Source organism: Notamacropus eugenii, chromosome 4 (genome assembly GCF_028372415.1).
Source record: "Notamacropus eugenii isolate mMacEug1 chromosome 4, mMacEug1.pri_v2, whole genome shotgun sequence".
Lineage (NCBI taxonomy): Eukaryota > Metazoa > Chordata > Mammalia > Diprotodontia > Macropodidae > Notamacropus > Notamacropus eugenii.
The window spans coordinates 466609234-466622992 of NC_092875.1; the positions used below are offsets into that span (position 1 = coordinate 466609234).

The 13759-nt window shown below is 39.7% G+C and overlaps 1 protein-coding gene across 10 annotated transcripts in view; it reads left to right on the forward strand.

Annotated features, from left to right (window-relative positions):
- The window catches only part of ARHGEF28 (Rho guanine nucleotide exchange factor 28), a 361347-nt gene that overhangs the window by 218170 nt on the left and 129418 nt on the right, over window positions 1-13759 (forward strand). The window lies entirely within an intron of this gene.

Consider the following 13759-nt stretch of genomic DNA (forward strand, 5'->3'; position numbering starts at 1 on the left):
GAATTAAAAACCAGGTCTTCTGACTAAAAATCCAGTGTTCTCTCTATTTTTAAGTGGTTACTTCTGTTCTTGTATTCAGAGTAGAAAGTGGAACAAAATGGGCGTTGGGAGGAAATCTTACTTTATAAAATTAGAGGCAGAATACTCAAATATGTTGGTGAATAGAAAACAGGTGGATGTAAATTTCTGATGAGTAGCACGTGTCTGGCGCATAGTTAGCACTTAATAAATGTTTGCCCCTTCCTCTTTCTCCAAATAAACTGTTCAGCCATTTAAGACCAAATTATAATCACAAATATTGCAAAGTTCTTTTTTCTTAGCTTCAGTTGGAGCCTAGTTTTAGAGAAATAATTTTCTATTGACTTATGTGTCTCTAGCGCTTTTCGGCATATAAAGCGCTTTCCTTATATGTCTGTGAGGTAGCTTTGCTATTCTCTTTTTGTAGAAAAAATTTCAGAGATGTAAAGTGAATGTCAAGCTAAGTAGCATAGTAAAAGTTGCCAGTGTAGACTTTTGCTTTCCTTATAAATTGGAGAGGTTGCTTTATTGCTGAAAGAAGAACTGGTCTTGGCTAAAAACCCTACATCCATTGTCCTTTGGGCAACCTGTGGTTTTGTCCTGTGCAGAGTTTAAATGGGAGAGGGATTTCCTGGAGGGAGGCCCTTCAGATAGTGTTTGTATTTGACACTGTTCTGGTGGCATCCAGCTCCCACGTAACATAGATACATACCGTCTGGTGACAGTACTCCCCCCGCCAAACCCCACCACCTCTACTATATACACATACGGACACAAAATCACAACCACCACAAAACATCTACAATTGCAAACCTTCAAATAATTTGTCAAACTTGAACTCTACCATTTGCAGTTTATTCCAATGTTATCCAATTACTCTCCTTCCAGGTCCCCTTTTAAATTTCAGATAATAGTTGAGTGTGTTTGTGGGGGGCGGGGAAGAATAACGGGTTCATTCTCTCTTACCTTTATCTGGATGCTTTCACTTACTTCTTAGGGGCTCAGGGATGAGGTAGCATCAAAGTACAGGGGAACAGAGGGGAATGAAATAGTGAAGAGTTACTGAAAGGTATAGAAAGAGAGGGTCCAAGAAAATCCAGAATCATAGAGATTATGGGATTTGGGAGCTAGAAAGCGCTTTTGAGATCCTTTGATCCAATACCTTCATTTTGTGGATAAGGAAACTGAGACTCAGGCAAGTTAAATTACTTGCCCATATTAGGCATTTATTAAGTGTTTGCTGAGTTGAATCATGTTAGATCACAGGGCTAATTAATGATGGAGCTGATACTAGAATCCTGGTCTTCTGACTTCTAGGCTACTGTTCCCTCTTCTAGGTCAGCCTAATGTTTCATCATTCTGCCTAAGAGGATTCTAGATTAGGGCTTTAGATGCTGATTTGGTCAGGCAGTCATAGTAGACCACTGGATTTAGAAGCTCTGGGTTCTAATCCTGGCTCTGCAATTTGTAATCTGTGTGACCTTGGGAAAATCTCTCAGTCTCTCTGGGTTTAATTTCAACACTGATAAAATGAGGAAGTTAGACCAGAAGACCTCTAAGGTTCCTCTCACCTCTGGATCTATCATCCTGATGTTTCACAAATTCACAAATTTGAGATCTCATTGATAAGGTGGTGGTAAGTGTAGACCATCTAACTCATTGTTGTATCTGTGACTTCCCACTCTTATTCATGGAGAATTGATAGTGTTCTAGAAGTCATCTTCTTGCTCTTTAAACCCTCTGTAGGTATTAGTGAAGGACTTAGTTTATCCATCTGTTAACCCTTGTTCCTACTATGTTGCTTACTTCCTTAATGTAGCTTGTCTATATACAGTTGTTTGCATGTTGTCTCCTGTTAGACTGTGAGCTTCTTGAGGGCAGGAACTGTCTTTTACCTTTATTTATATGCCCAACATTTAGCACACAGTAGGTGCTTAATTAAGATTTATTGACTGACTGATAGGTTTCCTGAGTAATCTTTATTTCTTTTAGATTATTGTTGGTAATATGCTGCAAACTATTTCCATGCCAACTACGTATCTATTGTCCAATGGGCAATCTTTGATTTTGTCCTGTACAGAGTCTAAATGGGAGAGAGATCTCATAGAGACAGAGATCCTCCAGATACTTCTGTTTGTGTTGGATATAGTTCTGATGGCACCAAGCCCCAGAATTCTATTATAGACTCTGAGGTACAATGAGATTTCATGGCCATTCAAAAAATAGGAACAGAAATAGTTGGGAAATTCACGGTATAAAATATTAAAGAATCATAGGTTTAGATTAAGGATCATAGATTTAGAGCTTGAAAGCAGTTTAGAGCTTACTGAGTCTGACCTCATCATCTTATCAATGAAGTATCCACTTTCCTGCAATACCTGGCATGAAAGCTTGCCTAATAAAGTTGTTGAGTTGAATTTTAATGTCTGGTTCTATGAGGTGTGACATCATGATTATAGCCTCTCCCTGAATAAAAGAGAAATAAGAAAAGATGTTATTCTCAAAAGAACCTCAAGATCTCCTGGTCCAACTAACTGGTATTAGAGCATTATAGCTTATTCAGTTGAAACCAGTACTTCTTGTACAGGTACAGTACAGGAAGACTCTATGTAAAAAGATTCCCGAGTAATCTCCAGACATCATTATGACCATGAATTCACCATTCCACCCATCAAAGTCTTTAACAAGTGATTAATAAGTAGCAGAGCAGATTAATCTGTTTTTATCATCCTTTGCTGATTCATGAAACAAAAATGTTAAGTGACCACTTGATGCAATGCATTGCCTTGGTGCTAGGGTCAGCAACGGATGAGGAAACTGTTTGCCCTAATGTGGGAATTAACAACAAAAGGAAAAGCAGGAGGAAAAGGAGGGGAAGAAACTGACCTGGATGACCTATAATCTGGAAAATCAGTTGACACATAAGTGAGAATTGACTGCAATAGAACATTGGACAGAATTTCCCAACATACCAGTCTTTGATACCTGTCTCTTTTAATTGAGGCAGTCAGCAAACATTTATTGAGAATCAGTGTCTAACATCATCGAGGAACTGATGATTTTGTTGAGAAGATCTGAAATATACACAGGAAAAGTTAGCAATAATACAAGGCAAGAAATGATCATTGAATCAGATACAAAGTACTATAAGAGGTTGGCAGAAGAAGAGATGATTGTGAGTTGAAGCTGTCAGGAAAGGCCACAGAGAAGATGAGATATGGGTGGCTGGAGAGAAGAGAAGAAATGCTAGGTAAGGGGAAATGTTCTGAGGACAGGAGGTAGACCAGCTTAAGTAGAGCAAAGACCTGACATTGGTGAGTAGTGAATGTTATAGTGAGAAAAGGAGAAAAAAACACAATGGAAGATCTTGAATACCAAGGAGTTTATATTTATTTTGTAGGTAAAGAGGAACCATTGAAGGTTTTTGAACAGGAGAATAACATGATGAAAAGTATATTTGATGAAGATTAATCCAATGGAATATGCAGGATGGATTGGAGGGAGGAGAAAATGAAGAAACCACTTCATAAGCTGTTTTAATAGCTATTTCGTGTGTGTGGTGATGCTAGAGTAGTAACCATGGCGATAGGAAGGAAGAAACAGATTCAACATTATTACCAAAGGAAGAAGGGATGGGACTTAATATTTTGGGAGAAAGGGGAGAAATTAGAAGGGATTAATTGATTGGTTGAATGAATGAATGAAGAAAACATTTATTGAGAGCTTCCTATGTGCCAAGAACTGGAAACACAAGATGAGTCTTCCTTTACTGTATCCACTGTGCTGCTCTGCTGTCCTTTCCTTCACCGTATGTACAAAAACAAAGACAATCCCTGCCCTCAAGGAGCTTATATGTTCTTCGCTGGGGAACACAAAAAGGGAGTAGTGGTGGGAGAGGAATATTTTGCTATTGAAAGTTACAGAGACAGTGAATAGGACTGCAAGACTGACACACTCCTTCAGTATCAGAGGAGATTTGATTACAGTTCATGGCTCCAGAAATGGGGGGAAGTAAAATTCTGTACAGGTAGTAAGTGTTAGAGGATCTGAACTCAGGTCTTTCTGCCTCCAGTTCCAATAATTTGTATATATACATCAGAAAGATTAAGGTGACTAATGAGGCAGCTATGGACAAATTTGTTGTATTGATTAGTTTTGGTTGACTGTTACAAAGGAGGGTTCTTGTAGGGGAAAGGGAAGGTGATTATTGTGATGGAAAAAACAGACATTAATGAAAATCAAACCAAATTCCATGTGCATATAGCTCTATAAGTCACCTATTAAGTAGTTGCAGTCAACACTGTGAGGGAAGATATGTCTTTGATGAACAAAATATGTGTGTCTGTATGTGTGTATATGTATATATACATATATGTGCACACATATACATATGTGTGGGGGGGGAAGAGACAGAGATAGCGAAGGAGGAAGAGAGAGAGAGAGACAGAGAGACAGAGAGACAGAGAGAGAGAGAGCACAAAACTCAATGAATGGGGGGGTTGCTGCCTGGTGTGATGGATAGAGTGTCGTCCCTGGGGTCAGGAAGACCTTGAATTTGAATCCTGCCTCAGACTCATGCTAGCTGTGTGACTCTGGTAAGTCACTTAACCACTCTCAATTTCAGTATCCTCATTTGTTAAAATGGAGGGAGGGGGGGAAGAAATAGCACCTACCTCATAGGGTTTTTGTGTCGATCAAATGAGATAATGTATATCAAGTGCTTAAAATGCTATATAAATACTAGCTTTTATTATTTAGGAGCAGGAGAAAGTTCATGGGGAAGCAGAAAGGCAGCAGAGTGTAGTGTTAAAGCCAAAGGAAAAATCAATTTCAGGGAGGGTGTGGTGAACTGAATGAAGCTACAGGAGGTCAAGGAGAATGAAAACTGGAAAAAGTACCATTGACTCTGGTGCTCTGTGACCTGTTCTCTTTCTTGTTTGGAGCTGAGCCCAGAGACTGATCAGTTTAAGAAATAATGGAGAGTTGTTTATAGATTACAACTTTGTGTGTAAAATAAACAAGATACAGAAAAAGCAAGTGCCTGGTACAGGAGAGGTGTTGACCTCTTTCCCTTAAGAAAGATATGATAGAAAAGTTAAATGAAAGGAATGCAGAAGAAAAATTTTAAATTAATTGAAAATAGAAATAAAATAAAGAAATTAATTTGAAAGAGCATAACTCACATTTCATCCCATGAATATTTTCATTAGTAAGATGATAGACATCATTCATTCTAGTTAGAATAGGCATATTAAATGCAGACTGGAAGAAAAAAGCACCTGGAAACCCGACTTTTTGGACGATGTGATCAGTTTTTGAAGAACCAAGGCCTTTTGCCTCTTAGTCAGCCTATTTCTCGTAGTTTGTTTTTAGGCTAGCTAAGCCTTCCTCTCTGTCCTCTTTCTTAGTCATATAATGACCTGGTCTAAATCTTTTTCTCTTCTTCATTTTAATTTGTATTTTTCAGATTGGGGATTGGAAATACTTTGAAGTGAAACTTCTAACACATGCAGCATTTAAGCCAATGCAGCTAACCTACCCCTTGGGTGCAGCCTTCCTGATCCTTTTTTTTTAGCCAAAAAAGTATTTTTTTCCCCTATCTAAGCAGCTGGCACAAATGCACTAGTAGACCCCACCAATTACCTATTGTTAACATAGTGTAAGCTGGCTACCGCCAGGTGTCAGGCTAGCAAGTTTGGCTCTATGAGTAGTCGTAATTGGAACAAAATGTAATTAATTATATAATTAAATTCATGTGGGCCACACACATGGATTTCTGCTCATGTGGCCCACTACTGGAAAAACTTGGATTCCCCCTGACCTAGGAGGTCGCTGATGAAGTTCCATGATCATGAGGTCATGGAATTTGCAGCCTGGTTATTTAGTTCATTAGCAACATGTCCTTTCTGTGCCCTGACAGCAGTGCTATTGTTCAGATTTATTAGTCTTTTTCTCTGTTTGCCTCTTTCATATAGTTGTCTTTGTTGCTGTTGTTGTCCAGTTGTGTCTAGCTCTTCCTGCCCCTATTTGGGGTTTTCTTGGCAAAGATATTTGCCATTTCCTCCTCCAGTTCATTTTACAGGAGAGGAAACTGAGGGAAATAGGAGTTAAGTGACTTGCCCAGAGTAACCCAGCTAGGAAGTATCTAAGACCAGATTTGAAATCAGGAAGATGAGTCTTCCTGACCCCAGGATTAGTGCTCTATCTACTTACTCCGCCATCCAGCTGCCCTTGCTCATTATCATAGACTTTCTCATTTGTACTTGGTACAACAAAGAAAAAAAAAGTAGAGGAAAGGGCACTGGTTTTACCAACAGAGGACCTGAGCTGGAAAGGGGTGGAGAGTGACAGAGTTCAAATTTTGACTTCTGGCTGTGTGATTCTGGGCAAGTTACTTGACTCCTCCAAGCCTTAGCTGCTTTGTCTGTAGAATGAGGAGGATTAGACTGGATGATCTCTAAGGTAACTCTAAATACCATGATCTAATGTTACTCCCTGAGTCCCTTTCCCTGACTTTTTTTTTTAAGTTGGAGATCATAGAGAACCTAGTCATGGGTTGGAATCGTTGGAGAACTCTAGTTTTAGAAGGCAATTTGATCATACACAGCAGGAACTCATGACAGTCAAATTCACATGCAACTCCCTTTCCCTGTGACTCAAGAGAGGAAGTGAAGGAGATTATGTCTTCATAGGAGTGCTCTGAAACTTAAGCGAACACCTGCTTGGGTTGAGATGGAGAAGGGTAAGAAGAGTTAAAAGAAAGCTGGCCCATCAGAGCCAGCTGTGAGTGTTTTCTTTGGGTCCTCAAAAGTGCCCCTTTCCCATTGCATAGCTGCACCTTGACGTCTTCCAGGGGCTGGCACGTAGAGGTCGGTGATTTGTACCAGCCAGAGCTCATGACCGTTCCGCTCGGAAGACTCCAGGAATGCTTGGATTTTTGTTTTCTTTGTTTCAGAAGGAAACTCAACTAAGAAACTATTTCTGTTCCTCTAACAAGAAAGATAAAGTGCACGAACCAGACCATGTCGTAATTTCCTACAGTCCATTATTTTCAGCTTTAAATAGTGTAAATTAATAGTGCCCAAGAACTGTCCAAATACTGTGCTGTTCCTTAGGCCTTCATTCATTCATTCATTTATTCATTCATTTATCAGCATTTATTTCTTTACTCTTCTGTTTCAGTTTGTCTCACACGCCTGAAGTTGGGTAATGGAGTCAGGATGTTACCACCTTAGCTGGTTTAAAAAATGCCAGTAGACTCATATTTTCCTTTTGAGGAAAAGTGGGTCTCTAGAACTTGTCCCTGCCAGCATCTTCTCACAGTATCTTCTCACAGTCCCCTTGACATCTTTCTAATCCATTCTCAATCCACTAAACTCCTACTGTATGAAGAATGGCAATATAACAAAGAGCCAAGAAAAACTGGGTTCAAGTGGCATATTTAACACTTACTAGCTGGGTGGGCAGCTAAGTGGTGAGGTGGATGAAGCACTGGCTCTGGAGTCAGGAAGGTCTGAGTTCAGAACTCAATTTAGACACTAGTTCTGTGACTCAAGGCAAGTCCTTTAACTTCTATTTGTCTCAATTCCTCATCTTTAAAATGGAGACACACTAGAGAAGGAAATGGCAAACCACTCCAGTATATTTGCCAAGAAAACACCAGGGACAAAGTCCCATGGGGTCATGGAAAGTCAGACACAACTGAACAGCTGAACAACAAGGAACTGTGTGTGTGACTTGAATAAATAAATCACTTAACTTTTCTGGGTCCTCGGTATCCCAAGCACTATAGTGAATAGCTAAGTCTCCATTCAGCAACAATGGAGGGAGCTGATGGTACATCAGTGAGATCACAGGTCTGGACTTTCATCCAAATGTGTCTCTAGTTGCTAATGCATTATCTTTCTTAATCAAAACGTAAACTTCTTGAGATCGGGGACTGTCTCATTTTCACATTTGTATACTCAGCATTTTCCTAAGTTCGTGCATAGCATAAAGAATAGAAAACAAAGAGAAACTTAAAGGCCACCATTTCTTTGAATTCATTGTCTTAAAGGAATAGGGTTGTTGTGCTTCCTAAGTCTTTCTGTGTGGTAAAATCTTTGTTCTCTGCCACCACTATAATTTCTTCATGAAGTAGCTACGTGGCAGAGTGGATAGTGCATTGAACCTGGAGTCAGGAAGGCTGTTCAAATCAGTTCAAATCCTGCCTCAAATGTTTTCTAGCTAAGTGACCTTGGGCAAGTCACTTGATGTCTGTATGCCTCAGTTTCCTAACCGGAAAAATGAGGACAATGCAACCCACCTGGGGTTGTTGTGAGGATGAAGTGATATAAGAAGATGTAAGTGATATAAGAAGCAAAAGAAAAAGCACTTTGCAAATTTTAAAATGTGATGTAAGCTCTATCTGCTACTACTACTATTATTAGTATGATTTGTTTTGCCAGTTCTTGGCTAAGATGGCAGGTATTGGTAAGAAAATTCTCTACAAATTTGTCTACAAATAAACATTGTTATGTGATGTAGGCGGGGGCAGGGCTTATGGATGGACATACGACTGGTCTAATAGATCACTGGAACATGATGGGGAGAAGAAACAAAATAGGGAAGGATATGGGGATTCCAGTGTGTCTTGGCTGGTTCACAAGTATGTCACAGTTAAAAGGTTGGTGAAAGGTACAGGGATAGAACACAGGAAAGGATATTTTGAAACCTCATTTTCCCCCCTTTTCTCTATCACCAAATCATTTAGTAAATTGGGGCAAGTCCTTCATCTAAAAAGAGCAATCTGATAAGAAGTTATTTGGAGGTTTAATGGCTTTTTAGAAGAACAGTGATACTTTTAAGAAGTACATTTATTTGAGATCTTTATCTCAAATTGATAACTATCAACACTGAGTTTGTTCATTGGTTCAGTGGTTCTTTTAATCAACAAATATGCATTGAGTGCCTAGTACTTGAAAGTCACTGTGCTAGAGACTGCGGAAGAATCAAAGAAGGTGGCACGATGACATGATCTGTAGAGGCCAACAATCTGGGCAGCGAGATGAGATACGGACTAATAAGTAATTGGGATACGGGGTAGATGGTGATGTAGGTTATGAGAAGAACAAACACGATGTATAAAAATTCAGAGGATGGAGATGTTTCATGAAGATGGATGGGTCAGAAAAGGCTTCTTGGAAGAGGTGATCTTAATTTGAGCTCTGAAAGATAGGTAGGATTCATCCAAATGGAAATAAGGAGTATACTCTAGGAGAAGCGAATAATATGCACAAAGGCAAAAACTGGGAAACTCAGGGAATGATGAAGAGTTCAGCTGTACTGGAACACAGGGTACAAGTAGGAATGCCATAGGAGATATGCCTGGAAAGAGAAGTTGGGTCCAGATCATATAGGACTTCAATGGTGTGCTGAGAGGTGGTAGAACATTCTCTGGCCATGGGGAGTCATTGAATATTTTTCAACAGTGTCATAGCAAGATCTGTGCTTTAGGATGATTAATATGGTAGTATTATGAATAAGGAAAGAGAGGCAGTTGGAAACAGGACTCCTGATCTTGGGAGAGAAATTGGGGCACATGATAGTACTAAGAGTGAGAACACAGAGAGACCAGTGAGGTCAGAGGGACTTGCAGCAATTCAAGTGAAAGGGCAGTGACTCTCAGTAGGGTGGAGGCAATAGTACTTGATAGAAAGGGAATTGATGTGAGTGTGTTGAAATTGTATTGTTGGTGATAGTCATGTGGAGATACTCAGAAGTGGATTACAAATGCAGGTCCTAATTGCAAGAAGAAAGTCAGGGTTGGAATGTATGAATTTGCTAAGAGAGAATTTTAGTTTAGCTTGTCCAGCCTAGGACCTTGAACTCTGACCTCTTCTCTGACCATAATTCTTTGTCCTTCCATCTCTCCCTTTGCTTCTCTCTTCCCAAATATATTCTTCGCCCCTACTTTGATCTTTAATCTCTCTTTCCCTCCTAATTCCTCCAGTCTGTCAGCCCTTCTCTGACCTCACATTTCTTCTGTCCTAATCTTGACAAGTAGTTAACCAGCCAAACTGTACAGCATCCTCTGCCCTTGAATGACTTGCTTTTGTTATTGGTCATTTGGGCCTTGCCAATTCTCAACCCTGGCTTGACTTTGGCTTCTCTGTTCTTATCCGTTGGCTGCTGAATAAAGTCCTGCAACTTGTTTTTCCATAAATTTATGTTATTTGACCCTGTCTGGGCCAATACTGAAGCACAGAAATCCTTTAAGTCTTCCATGGTGGACTGACTCTCTGTCATTATCTCCTCAAATGACTTTTCTTTCTTCAAGTACTCTATGCTGCCCTTGCTCTCCTTTATCATCAGATGATGTTACTAAGAAAGTGGTGAGCTCCCTTATCTTACCTACCCCATGTCACCTCAAAGTCACTGTGCATTTCTTGTTGGCCTGGCCTCTTTTGCCCCAGCATCTCAGAAAGAGGCCATTTTCCTTGCCAAGGCCAAGATCAAACTTCTTTACTTGTACTTTCATCCCTTTCTTCTTATTTCTTCTGAGAGCATGCCCAGTTTACTATTTGTTATCTTTCTTTTTCTTACTGAAATGTCTTCCTATCAGCTCTTGCTCACTGCCTTTAAATGCACCTGCATCTGTTCTTCCTTCCCCAATTCATTCATTCAGCTTTATATCTATAATCCCAGTCTTCCTCCTCCTCTTCCTTCCTCTATAATCCCTTCCTTCCTCCGCCCATCGTCTCTTGAATAATCCCAACTGGATTTCTTGTCTTTACCACAACACGTCCAGACAACTTTTTATTTCCCTTCCCCACTCGTCCCAAAATCTTCCCTCTTTTGTTTTGGTTTGGGCTGGACAGGCTTTGGCATTTCAGTTGTCCAGAACCTACATGCCTAGTCTTCAATTAGGAAGTGTGTGAATCCAAAACCGAGAAAGGTAATTTCCTTCTATTTATACTCATCCCAGTCATTCATGGGATAGTTAACTCTATATCTATTTTTAGGTTATGGATTGGGAAAGCCCTTTCTTCCTACTGCCTCTCAACCTGAGACAAGACACTTTGTCCCAAAGTAATTTCTTCTTGTATTTTAGGTCCTGATACTTCCATTTCATATTTTATCTGGATATATCCACACTTTGCCCTCTTGGAAGTTGTTCATTCTTTGACCTTGACCTATATTCTTATCTGCAGCTTTCCCTACTTTCCTCTCCCCTAACAAATTCCCTAGCCAATTCATCGTGACTGGCTCAATCATTCATGATGAAAAAATAATCCCCTCTTAGGCTCTATGACTCTGTAGCCTTCAGGCCAACCCTACTCCCAGCCTCTATGAATCTGAGATCATGCTTTGATCCCTTTGTATTCCAAAGAGAATTTCTCTATCCTTCTGCATTTCTGTTGCCTTATGGCTTCATTTTAGGTTCCCATTTGTTGGGAAGACCAGACTAACAGATAAATCCTGTAGAACCAGTGGACACTGACTGCCCTCTGCTTGTTTTCACCTACTGTTCCAGCTACTTCTCATTGATTCATGTTTGGGTTCATTGATAATACAAAGGTTTCAAGTATTTCCTTTCTCTTCTCTCCCCTCAGTACCCCTTTCAGTAACTTGAGTACCTTCACTGTGCCACAAACATTAGAAAGGCTGTTATATTTGAAGATTTGGAGGTTATTCATGTCCAAAGAGGAGTGAGGACAGGAACCATATTACTGATGGATAAGGAAAAAGTGGGTGATGAGAAAATGATAGAGACAATGAGCAGAGACAATTACTTGAAGAAGTTTGAGATTGGTAAGGAGAAGGGGGAGAATCCCTTGAGAGAAAGGAATAGAATAGAAAAGGAAAGAAAGGTTGAAGAAATAGGAATAATTGATGAGGTGAAGCTCTGGAGGAGGCAAAGATATGACATCAAGGGTGGAGATCTCATGAGATGTTTACACAGGGTCATGATCTGTTACTCTATTCCACTCCTTTTTTCACTCAATACCAGCAACATGTGGTATACACCTACTGCATGAAAAGCACTTTGTTAGATGCTGGGGGATGGAAATTTTAGTTCAGGAAAAATATCACATGTAAATTATCTAACTTAATTTTCATATTTGAAGTGGGCACAATGGGTAATATCTGTCCTGTCTTGTAGATGAAGAAACTGGGGCACAGAGTAGTTAAATGGCTTGCCCGTGGGCACAGAGCAAGTGTTGGGGAAAGGATTCAAACCCAGGAGTTGAAGAGGGAGAAGAGGAAGGAAATAGTTGATGTCTATATTACCACATAGCCTAAATATGAGCCAATGAGAAGCAGCTGGAGTTAGTAACTGCAGACAAGGAAAGGTCAATACCACTGCAATATAATGATTGTAGAATTCATAGGGTTGGCTATCCTACGTTGTCTCTCAACTATACATCCCAATAGAAATGTAATGTATACTATTCTATGAGTGTATTTAGAGAGGTGCCAACCAAGTGCCACATGGTATACAAAGACAAAGGTCAAGTCAGGTCAAAAAGCATTTATTAAGTGCCTGGGACTCCGCTTGTTGGTAAAGACCTTATCAGGTAAGGATGTTATGCATATAAAAGGGAATATTTGAATTGGGATTTTATAGATGGATAAGATTGCTGTGGGTGAAATGAGGAGGCATCTCAGTTGCTGGGAAGGTTTTATCTTATCATAGAGGAAGTGGAGGAAAATAATCAGAGGTAGAAGTGGTGCCAGAGTGTAGAGGATCTCAAATGCTAGGCAGAAAAAGGGAGAAATTGAAGGTTTTTTAGTCAGGAATAACATGACCAGATCTTGGAAGGATTGATTTCTCTACTTTTAAAGCTAATAGCAAGAATCTTGGGAAAATCATAAGATCATATTTTTATAGGATGATAGACTTAGAGCTGGAGAAGATCTTAGAGGCTGTCTAGTTCAGCTGTTACCCATGGTCCCATGGTATGTAGCACAAACAGATTTTAAACCCAGGTCCTCTGACTCCAAATTTGTTACCCCTTCAAAGATGGCAGAATGAGAAGTAACCTAAAACACAGCTCTCTATGTGCCACTCACCCCACTCAGATAAATCGGGAAAGGTTCCTGAATACAGCAAAACCAATCATTACAGGAAGAAGAAAATTGAATAAACCCTCCATAAGATAATTTTCAGAAAAAAATAACTGGATCGACTCAGCTCAACAATTTGTTGTTCTTGGAGTTCATCTCCCAGCCCAAGCTGATGAGAGAGAGAGAGAGAGAGAGAGAGAGAGAGAGAGAGAGAATCATAAAAGGTAAGGATTTTCAGACAGAGCAAGGTAATAGGGGAAGGTGTGTTTGTGTCTCCGGGGAAGAGGCCTGGGTCAGGTTAATATAAGCACACACACAAAACAGAATCCTTGAACTGCAGAATCTATGTGTTGATTAAAAGAGGGAAATATAGAACTGAATGTATTTTTGCAAAAATTAGACTTTCCTAACCTACAGCAAGTTTTGAATGGGATTATTAAATAGTATATATGTATATTTCTCATCATCCTGAGGACACTTTACTAAAATGGATCTTAAGCATATTCTAGGGCATAAATAAATCTTAAAAATCTTTTTAAAAAGACAACAATGAACATTCCTTTATAGACATCCAAGGGCAGCTAGGTGCTGCAATGGATAGAGTGCCAGGCATGGAGTGAGAAAGACTCATCTTCCTAAGTTCAAATCCAGCCTCAGATACTTCCTAACTGTGTGACCCTGGGCAAGTTAC